At 35.6% G+C, this 12,804-nt stretch overlaps 1 protein-coding gene across 1 annotated transcript in view; it reads left to right on the forward strand.

The window, feature by feature from the left end:
* The window catches only part of shot (dystonin-like protein short stop), a gene marked incomplete at its 5' end in the record, with an annotated part of 408,663 nt that overhangs the window by 8,972 nt on the left and 386,887 nt on the right, over nt 1–12,804 (forward strand).

Raw genomic sequence — 12,804 nt, forward strand, 5'->3', positions numbered from 1 at the left:
AATTCCAATTCCAACAAAATTTTCGTATTTCATCCGTCATTATGGAATTTTGTTTCCCACCACACCACGCTCCGCGGGCTGGTCTAGGGACGAAAGGGGAGAACCACGCTTGCGCAGTACTGTTGAGAGATGAGTACCACGGTACAAAACTCTCATGTTTTAAGAAAATATTTCTGCTGCACCTCTATATAGTTTTCACATCCATGTCTAAACGGATCATTCTGGATTAGGCCTATATGAAAGTATTAAAGTTAAAACTATATGTAGCAAGGCTGTGTAGTTGAAAATTCATGTCTCAAGTCCTTGGTTTGTAGTAACTTCAGATGTATGTGGGGTTTTGTGGTAATGAGTCTGGAATTCCTTGAGAAGTTGTAAGCGATATTTTGTGGAGAAACAGAACCTTGTGGTCGACCATAGAGTCATAAATATCGAATACAACAAAGCTTTTCGAGATAGGTCAGGGACACCACAGAAGACAGCACAAATCATTAGCTGTCTGACCCGTAGTACTGGACACACAATTCAACTTCTTGTGGGCGCGCCGCGCCGGCCCCTGCATTTGACAGTCGCTTGAGTGGACTGGGTGGTAGCAGTTCGTAGATCAAATTGCAACAAAGCGTTTATTTTTGTTCTTGTTTTTCTTCAATAAGTATATTTTACAAAAACTATTAGCACAGTATAGTATATACAGTCACGAAGCTCAATACGTAGTAAATAGGCATTACATAGATATTTGCTAACCACTAGGATCGCTACTATCGCCTCATTACAGACAATGCGAAATAGTACCGGCACAGTCTATTGTTCCTAGTATCCTCATAAACTCAAGCTTCGTGACTGTATATACTAAACTGTGGTATTAGCTTGTCATAATTAGTAACTCACATTTAGTCAAATGCTTTATACCGCCTTTTTCTCTTCATGGTGAAGTTGCGTTTGTCCATATACAACTCTCTCATATCATTCAATTATGATCTTTATGTTTTATCTTTGTAAGAACCAGTTCAAGATTCTTGTAAGTTTCTTTAAGGTGTATCGAATGACCAACAGGTAACGAAGCATACTTGTTGCTATTGTGCAAAATCACTCATGACTGTCTTCAAACTTCTAGTGGAGGAATCGATATCCACTTCGTACTGAGCATTAAACTTTTGTGTCAAACCAGGTCTATCACTGCACTATACTAATGCACCCTTTTATTAAAAGTAGATCGTAAATTCCTCTTCTATACTCCTGTACCAATGAAGAAATGTTCTTGGTGCCAACAAATTTATTTATTTACAGTAGAACTTGGTTATAACGATATCCAAGGGACCTTAAAAATTATGTTGTTATAAACGAGTGTCGTAGTAACCGAGAATCACATTATCAATCTAGTGAGGTAGAAAATGAAAAATAACAAACTTAATTAGACTTATTTTAGATTTATGTATTGACTTTTAAGCCTACAATGAACATAATAAAATACACGTAGGTCTACAATTATAAATACAGTATTCTGTATTAAAACAGTTTGTTCAGTACTCACCAAACTATTTTACTTAGAAGTGAAGTAATCAGTAATTTTACTCTGTTGTCTTCTACTTGCCCAATACACACTTTCTAGGGCTAAATTACGTTCTATGTTCATAATTTCAGTTGCAATTTCACTGCTCCCTTCCCTAGCTTCATAGAACATGTTCATAATTCTAACGACTTCTAAAGCGTCACTCACTTCTTTTAGTGGCCATATTGCATTAAAATGCCTGCACTTAGTGAAAACTTCCTGTCGAAACTGATCTAATACCGCATGAATTCGGGCAGGTTACAATGGGGTGGGGAATCCGCCTGCATTCCAGAGGTCTATGACAGAAGGAGACTGTAAAGAATTTGTCAGGGTCAGATTTCAACAAAATATTTCTTAAAATACTTTGGTTCTTAGAAAATCTTATTCCAAACTGAGGTTGAAAATGACGTTATATGCGAGGTAGACGCATATGCGTTTGTCGTATTAAGCAAGGTAGGAAAGCATATGTCTTATGGGGAATTAGTTGGGACCACAGAATATTTGACGTTATAGGCGAGGTGTCGCACAAAACGAGGTCGCTATAACCAAGTTCTATTGTATTTTAATCTGGAGCATGAGAGCTCAGCTTTTCCTTGGGTAATCCTAAATTTCTTATTAAATCATAGAGTTCAAACGGGTTAACTATTCAGGACTTTCACTCTCTACATCACACAGCCTTCTTGGTTATATTATAGATTTATTAATTTATCCTACAGAATAATATATGTAATATTGACAATTAATATTTAAGGAGAAAAATTCGCTCCGGCACCGGGGATCGAACCCGGGTCCTTGGTTCTACGTACCAGTGGTCAGAGCGCTTGGTACGTAGAACCAAGGACCCAGGTTCGATCCCCGGCGCCGGAGCGAATTTTTGTCCTTAAATATTAATTGTCTTCTTGATTATGTTTCTGATCTTCATCAACAGGTTAGTACAACATTTTAGATTAGAGCACTGGGTTATGGATGCAGAAGAATCACTAGTATATTAATAATATAAAACATAAAATCTGTAGTGCTCGGGAAAAGCGGCACAAGTCAAAAATGTTAATTTTACAGGAGAAGGAAAAAAACTGTCTTAACACTGGTTTATGTCGATTTGATTTTCTTCTGTATGAATAATTATTGTAATGGGAGAAATACTTACGTCTCTTATCCCAAGCGAGCAGATGTTTCGTAAGTTGTCAATAAATTGTTAAAAAATGTTTGTGGAAACTGACTTATGCCATTTTTCCCAAGCACTGCAGAAATATAGTTTTATGTAAAAATGGTGCGTGATATGTGATTTTTGTCATTTCTGGCTTCAGCAAACAAAAATAAATAAAGGAGACCTAATTTTTAAATTTTTTTTTTTTTTAATCTCAGATCTGTGTTATCTATGCATTTTAAGACACGTTTCGTTTGTCTGTTCTTCTCCGCGAAGCTGTCCTGGATTTTGCATCTTGTGCCCTCGCTACAGCTCGCATTTTATCCTTATTTGTTGCCTTAGGATGAAACCATTAAGACAAACACACAGCGTCCTTGTTGGGGTTTTACATAACACTGTACTTCCTGACTAACATACAAAGTGATTAATTTCGTTCGTGAGGAGTTGCGAGCAGGGAAAACTCAGACTGCTTTGCAAACTTCTCGGTAAATCACGCATACGTGCGGGGAATGAGGGGAGATAAATGGCGAGGATTGTATTATCAGAGCTCTGTACCCCCTGGCTATGGAAAGGCCAGTTTAATAAATCAAATAACTTTTTATTTTTGTTATGAGATTCGGAGCATGATGAAGACCTTGCTTATTCCACCGGTGGAACAAATGTCATGGGTACTCATAATTCATCGATAATAATGTGTAAACAGCGTGGTCCTCAGATATTCGCTACAAGAGCATTTTTTCTTCTGAAAGGAATAGAGCGACGAAGTTCATTTTGCTAGTTGTTTATACAGGGTGAAAGGTAACAACTGCACCAAAATGATTCTGATAATAAGGTACACGTACCAAACAACGCCACCTTAACACTTATGTCACTGTTGTTCTGGAAATAAGTTATGTACAAACACAACAATTATAACAAAGAAACTTTAATTTTATCTTTAGAAAATAGCACAACGAAAATGGTGATATTATATACTAGAGAAGAATTGCAACTCAAATAGGAAAACTTTGTACATTGGCGTTATTAGGAACAGCTTGTCCACCTATAAACGCCACCTATTTTCTAGTAACCTATACAATTATTTATTATTAATGAGTTACCTTTCATAAGGAACACAAATTGAACTAAGCAACTAAATTTGAGTTTCTGTTAATAAAAGATACAAAATCACTCAATACTTATGTAATATTCTTGATCTGAAGCTAAAATACCAGATGGATTATGAAAATATATTTTCCGGTAACTTCTTACTTTCAAAAAAGAGACTAAACACAGTAGAAGGTAATAAAAACAAAAGCATTAACCTTAGTTAAATATGAATGTTTTCCCAAAAGTAAAACAAAAATGAAGAGTTTGATAAGCTATTGAAACAATATCATCACTGTAGGTATACATTCTGGACATTTGCAAGTTGAAAGGTTTGTGTTTTTCCTAATGTTTTCACACTTATCATGTAAATACCTCACGCAATATGAATATAACAGCAATGAAAATGCTATTAAAAACTGAGGACTATCGTTAAACAAATGAGTATCGTACTAACATAACCTAAAATTTTATCTGTAGACCTTTAACGCCACGTGGCGTTAAAGCGCTACTGAGTAGCCTACTTTGTAAGATTACCCGTCTGTTTCTCTAACATTTTCAAATGTTATAGGTATTAAATATTTTCTTTCCATGAAAGAATGTTTAAGGATCACGAAAATATATAGTTGAATATGGTTATTATTTCCTCAACAGACAAAATAAAATACTTCCTCTTACCTTGATATAAGAACAACCTTTCATTATCATCACACAACAATAAAATGGTGGAATATCGTAAATGTCAGCGGACAGCTAGTAACTCATTTCATGACTACATGGCAAGCGAATGCAGGCTACGATAGTACATTACCAAAATCTGGTGTCTTTAACAAGAATTAATAAAGTGGCGTTAAATGTATACATGGCGTTTTTGTCTCTGGGACCTTAGATAATGAGGAGAGATTTGAAAAATTTAAATAAGTTTTTTTTCTAACATTCATCGTTTTAGAGGAAATCGTTATGTTTCTATGAAACATTTGGCATCATAACGGCTATTGCAATAACTCTAGCAAGTGCGGCCTGCTCTATGGCAGACGATGTAGCTGCGTAACAGACGTAAACAGAAGCAACTCCTAGCATTCGTCTGCCCCTCTCTTTAGGGTAGGAAGTGGATGATGTAATGCACTTGTGGCTTAATGATCTCAATTTTAAACGGAAATTCGCATCTTGTGATATCAGAAATAAATTGTAATAATTTTTATTGACATGATTTGTCTTACATTAAATTAACACTTTTGAAAATAAATCATTAAAGCACACTGTATTATTTACAGTTTTTTTAGACTTGAAAACTGCTAAATTAACGTAAATGTCAACACAACAAGTGAAGGTCAGATTACGTCATTGCCCCATACTTTACCTCCCCCTCCCCCGTACTTAGCCGGAGACTGCGCTACGTTGCAAGATTTATTTTAACGATTTTCGCAATTATTCTATAGTAATGTCACAAGAGGTCTGAGATTTGCCGATAAATCCACTAGCGAAGCGAGTGCTTTTATTTGGGAAATCTCAGACCTCGAGTGACATTATTTTATTAGGACTATTTCGTGGATAAAATAAAAATGTAAATAATATATCCCTAAAATTTGCTCACAAAATGTTAATAATTGTATATTTATGAATACTTAACCTATTCAGACATTGTGAAGTTGAAATAGATGAATATCGATTACTGCAATAAAGAAATTGAATGTTATTCAGTAATGCCAATTGAGAAAAGCGAAATATACTTTTGAAAATGTTAACTACATGTACTGCGCTTTTCTCTTGTTATTATAACAGAAATACGCTTTCATTACTATGTCTACTGAAATCGTAATTTAATTTAAACATTTTATAATTAATTACAAATAACCTGATTAATATATTAATTAAATGAACAATTGTTATGAAGGAGTGTCATTTTCTTTAGATACAATGGACATGGAATTAGAAGATGTAGATGTGGAAGTAGGATTTAGCACTTTATTTAGTAAAATGGATTCATGCTCATGGGTTTAGGTCGAAACAATTGGCGACACTGACTAAACAAAAGAATGACCATGCGATAAATTGATAGTGATAAATCGAGCTGAAGAAATTATGGCGATGTAATACTGTGATTGGTTGGAATTCAAAATTTCATTATACTTCACTGGCCGAAAATGGAATGATGTCATATAAACGAGTCAATTTAAATTCATGGCTAAACGGTTTAATATGAAAAAAAGTTCAAGACACTATTCAGATAATTTTTACTTGTCTGCTTGTGTAGCAATCAGCCATTTATCTCGGGTCATTACCGGAATAGAGCGCCACAAACATTGCGTAAAGACTATATATTTTTGTCCTGCTTCATGGAAGGGAAAGTGTAATAAAAGTTTTGTTGTATTTAACATGTAGAATGCCTCTTAAATTTTGGGACATCGATCCCCTTCCACCCTGTTTGCTCTCGTATATATTTTTTTAATTTATTTATTTACAACAGTTGAAAGAATATTCTGACGTTTTTGTGGTTCTTCTCGGATCTTCGAGTCAAGTAACAATATAATAAATTCTCTATCGCTTACTTTCGAACCTCCGCCTATTTATCGACTAATCTGTTGTTGCATAAACATCACAGTCTAGTATATACAGTCACGAAGCTTGAGTTGTTGAGGATACTAGGAACGTAAGACTGTGCCGGTACTATTTCCCATTGTCTCTGATGAGGCGATAGCAGCGATCCTAGTGGTTAGCAACTATCTATGGATGCATATTCCCTACGTATTGAGCTTCGTGATTGTATATACTATATACTGCAAATCAAGATTTCAGGTATAACTCCCTGTAAAGTTGATTTGAATAATTTCGAGGGAAAAATTGTTCCGGAGCCGGGTATCGAACCCGGGACCTTTGGTTTAACGTACCAACGCTCTACCACTGAGCTACCCGGGAACTCTAACCGACACCGATCCAATTTTTCCCTCTATATCCACAGACCTCAAAGTGGGCTGACAACCGTCAAGCAACCAACTTCGAGTGCACACTAACTCTGTGTGACTTAAATTGTGGTTTTCTGTTAACGAACAGTGACGTGTATTATGCAAATCAAGATTTCAGGTATAACTCCCTGTAAAGTTGATTTGAATAATTTCGAGGGAAAAATTGTTCCGGAGCCGGGTATCGAACCCGGGACCTTTGGTTTAACGTACCAACGCTCTACCACTGAGCTACCCGGGAACTCTAACCGACACCGATCCAATTTTTCCCTCTATATCCACAGACCTCAAAGTGGGCTGACAACAGTCAAGCAACCAACTTGGAGTGCACACTAACTCTGTGTGACTTAAATTGTGGTTTTTCTGTTAACGAACAGTGACGTGTATTATGCAAATCAAGATTTCAGGTATAACTCCCTGTAAAGTTGATTTGAATAATTTCGAGGGAAAAATTGTTCCGGAGCCGGGTATCGAACCCGGGACCTTTGGTTTATACTTTATACTGTATATACTATAATACCATTCAGTACCACGATTAAAAACTTAGGTTTCCATTTCGACTCGAATCTCAGCTGGAATGCACAGGTAAAATATGTCTGTAAGAAAACTTTCTCAATCTTGCATTCACTGAAAAGACTGAAAAATTTCTTTCCCTCTAAACTGAAACAGATCTTGATTCAGACCCTGGTGAAGCCTTACTTTGACTATTGCGACGTTTTGCATAGTGATAGTGTTGAATTGTCATTGAGGCTTCAGCGTGTTCATAATGCTTGTGTTCCTTTCATTTTTAACAGCCGTCGCTATGATCATGTCTCCGAGTATTTCTTTCAATTATCTTGGCTTCGTTTACGGGAGAGACGTTCAGTTCATTCACTCTGTTTGCTGTATCAGATTTTAAATAATTCCACACCTATTTACCTAGTCCCTCGCTTCACACTTTTAGCATCCCACCACAACCGTGATACACGTTCACAGCATAACCATATTCTATCAATTCGACTCCATCAAACATCTCTCTACTCTGCTTCCTTCACAATACACACAGCTCGTTCCTGGAATTCCTTGTCACAAGAAATCAGGAGCAGTCGGAGTCTAAAATCTTTTAAGTACACACTACTTAGAAATGTTTTTAATGAACAGAGCTAGACTCTTGCGGAAGTTTCTAAATAGTCTTAAATGACCAAGTTATTTTTTTCTCCTCTCTCTTCTTCTTTTTTTTTTCTTTTCTTTTATTTATTATCTTGATATATTAATCATTTGTATTTGTATGCCATTTAGTACGACTTTGCTAATCAAATTTTATGTCTTGTAACCCACATGTATTCTCATATTAGTATATTAACTGTATAATATATCTCAAGTGAATTAATCGTCGAATTTATCTCGAGCATTTTAGGTCTTATAAATTTTGTGTGTGTGTGTGTGTGTGTGTGCGCGCGTGCGTGCGTGTGTGTTTTTTTTCTCCCCTTATGTTATGTAACTGATTTTGATTACGTGTAATTTTCTACTTTATTTTATATATTATGTAACCGATCTTGACTATTTGTAATTTTATATTATGTAACTGATCTTGACTATTGTAATTTTCTATTATATTTTATGTAATTTCTAAGGTATTTTCTTTTGTGTTGTTTTGTAATCTAATTTTGTATTTCATGTATATTTTTTTAACCTAAGTTGAGTGGAAGAGAAGGCCTCATGCCCTTAACTCTGCCAGGCAAAATAAACCTACTACTACTACTACTATTACTATTACTGCTGCTGCTATATACTAGACTGTGGTGTAATTTTGCCTGTGATTTTTGCTCTTCGTGCATGGAAGGAAGCCATCGTAAGGTCTTTGTTACTGATTTACTTCGCTAAGAATTGAATGGTCTTCGAACAGTTGATTGAATAATAATAATAATAATAATAATAATAATAATAATAATAATTTTCCAGTTGGTAATCTTCTACTAGATAGTCCGCAAGTAAGCCCTTTCGGTCTAACCATAACAATCAAGAAACCTATTAAAATTTTCTGTATTCGTGTGGTCAGCATGGTGCACGGGCGTTAATAGATAGAGCAACAAATAAGCAGCAAACACGTCGCTTGTTGAAAATCGTCGTGGCACGATGCGACACGCTTAACATGTTCTTGCGAAGTTACAGCTCTTAGCGGTAAGAAAACGTGTTGTAAATTGCTTGCTTTAATGGAGTTATTAAGTGGAATACCTAATAGGAATGGAAGGATACGAAATGACTACTGGTTTTATTAGCCAAATTAAGCCATAAAACTCATGCTTAAGCTTACCGGCACATAACATTCCTTTTCGTGATAACGACGAACGCCTTTCAGTCGCGTTATATTGAACTTCGGCTGCCTAATTGAAGCCATGCAGATTTTCAACGCTTCATCGCAGTATTTTGTTTCCGATCATTCAGCAGCGATAAAGATATTAAAATTATATACGTTGCTGTATAACGGTGGGATATGGCATATTGCATCTCGTAATCTATTTAAGAAATTTGATCTCTTGGCTCATTTCGTCCTTTCTTATTGAGAGGAGAGGATGGTATTTTTTGGTGAAAAAGAGTAAATTTTCAAAACAAAAATGTTTTTCTTTAAAATGCTCTGTGATATGTGTAGAATGCATAGCATAATATTTTGTGTGTATTTGTGCCCTTATCAGATGTTGAGACGCCATTTTTGAACTTCCTGCGTTATGGATTTTTAAATCACTCGACCCCTTTTATTGTTTTTTCCGATAAATTGAATTTAAAAAAAAAATCTTTAAAATACACTTTGATATGTGTGTAATGCATTGCGTAACGTTTCGTGGATATTTGTGGCCTTATCGGATGTTGAGACGCCATTTTTAAACTTCCTGCGCTATGGATTTTTAAATCAATCGCCCCCTTTTATCGGTTTACGGTAACTTCATTTTTTGCTACATTGCAGACAAAAATGGATATAATTTCTGAACTTTTAAAGATACATGCATGAAATTTAGAACACACATTCTTTAGACTATTAGGAATCTTTTCTCTGTAACAAAATTTTGTTAATTGATTTCATTTTAAAACTACGTCCGTTTGTTTGCAAGAAAGGAATTCAGAAAAGTGTTATTAAATTTTAATTGTTTATTTTACAAACGTAGGGACTAATATCAAAATTCTGTTACGGACAGTGTGTAGAGCATGCGTTTGCAAGTACATTGCAACAAACGGGATGAATCTACCTTTAAAAATGGTTTAGATATATCGATTTTAGTAAAATCCTGCATTGGGTATATTTTTTTTCAAATCTGGGCCCCCCAAATAATTTTTTTTATATTTATTTTTGGTTGAGTTTCTACAGGTATGAGCTCTCTACATAGAAAAAATTAATATTTTACACCAAATGGAAAAAAAAAAGTTTAAAAAAATACCGTCCTCTTCCCTTAAGATATTTAACCATCAGTACACATTCATAAATAGCGATGCTCCCCGATCATGTCACCATGATGATGTCATTGTTTACGAAAATACGGTCCACACTCATGATAATGGACTCATGCCAAGTCATATAAAAAGAAAACTAATTTCTAATTTCTGGCCGAGAATCTATTCGCGATCTGGAGATTGGACTCTTTAATCTGCTATGTCCTCATTCTTGCGAATATTTGAACAAATACTGACTATTCAGAAATGTGGAATCTGTCTAGACACGTGGTAGGTTAGTATACTGTAGGTCCAATATTAGGAAACCGCTTAAAGCTACGAGTATACAAGGCAAGGATGAACTCAGTATCTATGAAAGGGAGATAAATTTGTAAGTCCTTGCCGGTAATTTGTTTTGGATGCGTTGATTTTTTAAGTAGATACTTACGGTGGCACTTGAGCTGGAGGGAAGAAAATACATATGAAAAATTAAAATAATTGAAAAGGTATTAAAACTACATAATTATGTCATGAATCCGCTTAAGTTAGGCTATATGACTATATAAAATATTGACAATTAATATTTGAGGAGAAATATTCACCCCGGCGCCGGGGATCGAACCCGGGTCCTTGGTTCTACGTACCAAGCGCTCTGACCACTGAGCTACGCCGAATTCAATCCACAGCACCGGACCGAACCTTCCTCCTTCGATGTTTCCCTTTGTGGCCTGACTCCAAGTTAGGCATATATGTTGACGTATATGCCATTATACTAGGAGCGCACTCAGTTGAGTGACTTAATAAATTAATAAATCCTTAATATTCTCATAGCTCGCAGTGCATAATCTGTACAGATTACTGTGCACTTAACTGCGGAATCCCGGCCAAACAAGTCACTCAACTGAGTGCGCTCCTAATATAATGACAGTTGACTTGGACATAAAACGTCAACGTATATGCCTAACTTGGAGTCAGGCCACAAAGGGAAACATTGAAGGAGGAGGGTTCGATCCAGCGCTGTGGATTGAATTCGGCGTAGCTCAGTGATCAGAGCGCTTGGTACGTAGAACCGAGGACCCGGGTTCGATACCCTGCGCCGGAGCGAATTTTTCTCCTCAAATATTAATTGTCAATTAATATTACAGAGATTATTGTGTAGGACAAATTAATAAATCCTTAATAATATATAAAGAAAGAAAGAAGAACAATACATTCACTGTCTCTTCTGTTTAGAATCATGCATACTTCTACTCCGAATTATCTGTTATCGCGCTTTCAATTTCTTACAACTCTTCGAAACCGACATCAAGCACTTCTTTCTATCCCTCATCATAGAATGTCTTTATACTCATCTTCCTATATTGTAGAAATACCTTGCCTTTGGAATTCGTTACCTAATGACGTCAGGGACTGCCGGACTTTATCACAATTCAAAATTAAATTGGAAAATTTTCTCTTAGTTAATGTTTTTAGGTATTGCTAGAAGTATTGATTTGTGTTTTTCTTTTTTTAATCTAGATTAAAATTGCAAGTTTCTTGTTTATGTTAGTTAATTAGTTAGGATACAATTAATTATGATACTTAATCACTCATTTAAAGTTTGTGTGACTGCAACCTGTGTATATTTTTGTGTGGCTTTACTTTGTTTATAGTGTCTCTCTCTCTCTCTTTCTTGTGTAGCTTTATTTTGTATATAGTGTATTTTTTTCTGCTTATTTCTATTATTGTATTTGTATTCCTGGTGTTGTGGAAGAGAAGGCCTGAAGGCTTTAACTACATCAGAATAATAAATAAATAAATAAATAAATAAATAAAATATGTTAAACAATATGTTTTTGTACAATGCATCCTATAATCAGCCAGTCGATGTTTGTCATTTCAAGATTAAACAACTTTTAAGGTAGAAGCAGATCAATGGATTTAGTCGATGATGATGATGATGCATCACAGAAATTCATTTTTAAGCGTGTAGAAGATGGCAAGAGACAGTAGAATTAATCCAGTTAGCATGATGGAAATCATTAGTGTACGTTTGTAGGGATCCTGTCTCATCAGAAGATATCTTCCAGGCAAAGCCAAAGCAGAAACATTTGCATACTGGTGACGGAACATTAAGGCTTCCATCGTGTTTTGCTTGGTAAGCCAGGTTGAATGATTTTTTTTTTTCGGATAGTCCTCGGGTCATTCCGTTTTTTAACATAGTCTATTATGTAATGCAAAATAAATAACGGAAAAAACATTGTGCGAGTGAAAGATATCTCATATCTATCTTCAGCGTACGTCTTTTCCAGTATATTTGCGTTGGTATGCACACGTGTGTGATTGAAGGCCCGAATTACTGTGACTAAGAGTCCAAAGCAACAAGCGATACTCCTTGCATATTTATTCATAATTTTCTGCCCAATGGCAGGTGTTTGACTGGAAATCCAGCATTTTACAATCTCTATTTTCTGCCTTTGTCTCCGCGTACGGTCCATGTATCTTAATGTCGATCATCTGATATCTTCTTATGTCCCAAACTTTTCTCCCGTTCACCATTCCTTCCAGTAGATCTTTAAGTAGGCAATTTCTTCTCAGCAAGTGACCCAGTCAATTCCTTTTTCTCTTCCTGGTCAGTTTCAGCACTATTCTTTCTTCATTCACTCTTTTTAGCACGCTTCATT

This window comes from Periplaneta americana, chromosome 5 (genome assembly GCF_040183065.1).
Source record: "Periplaneta americana isolate PAMFEO1 chromosome 5, P.americana_PAMFEO1_priV1, whole genome shotgun sequence".
Lineage (NCBI taxonomy): Eukaryota > Metazoa > Arthropoda > Insecta > Blattodea > Blattidae > Periplaneta > Periplaneta americana.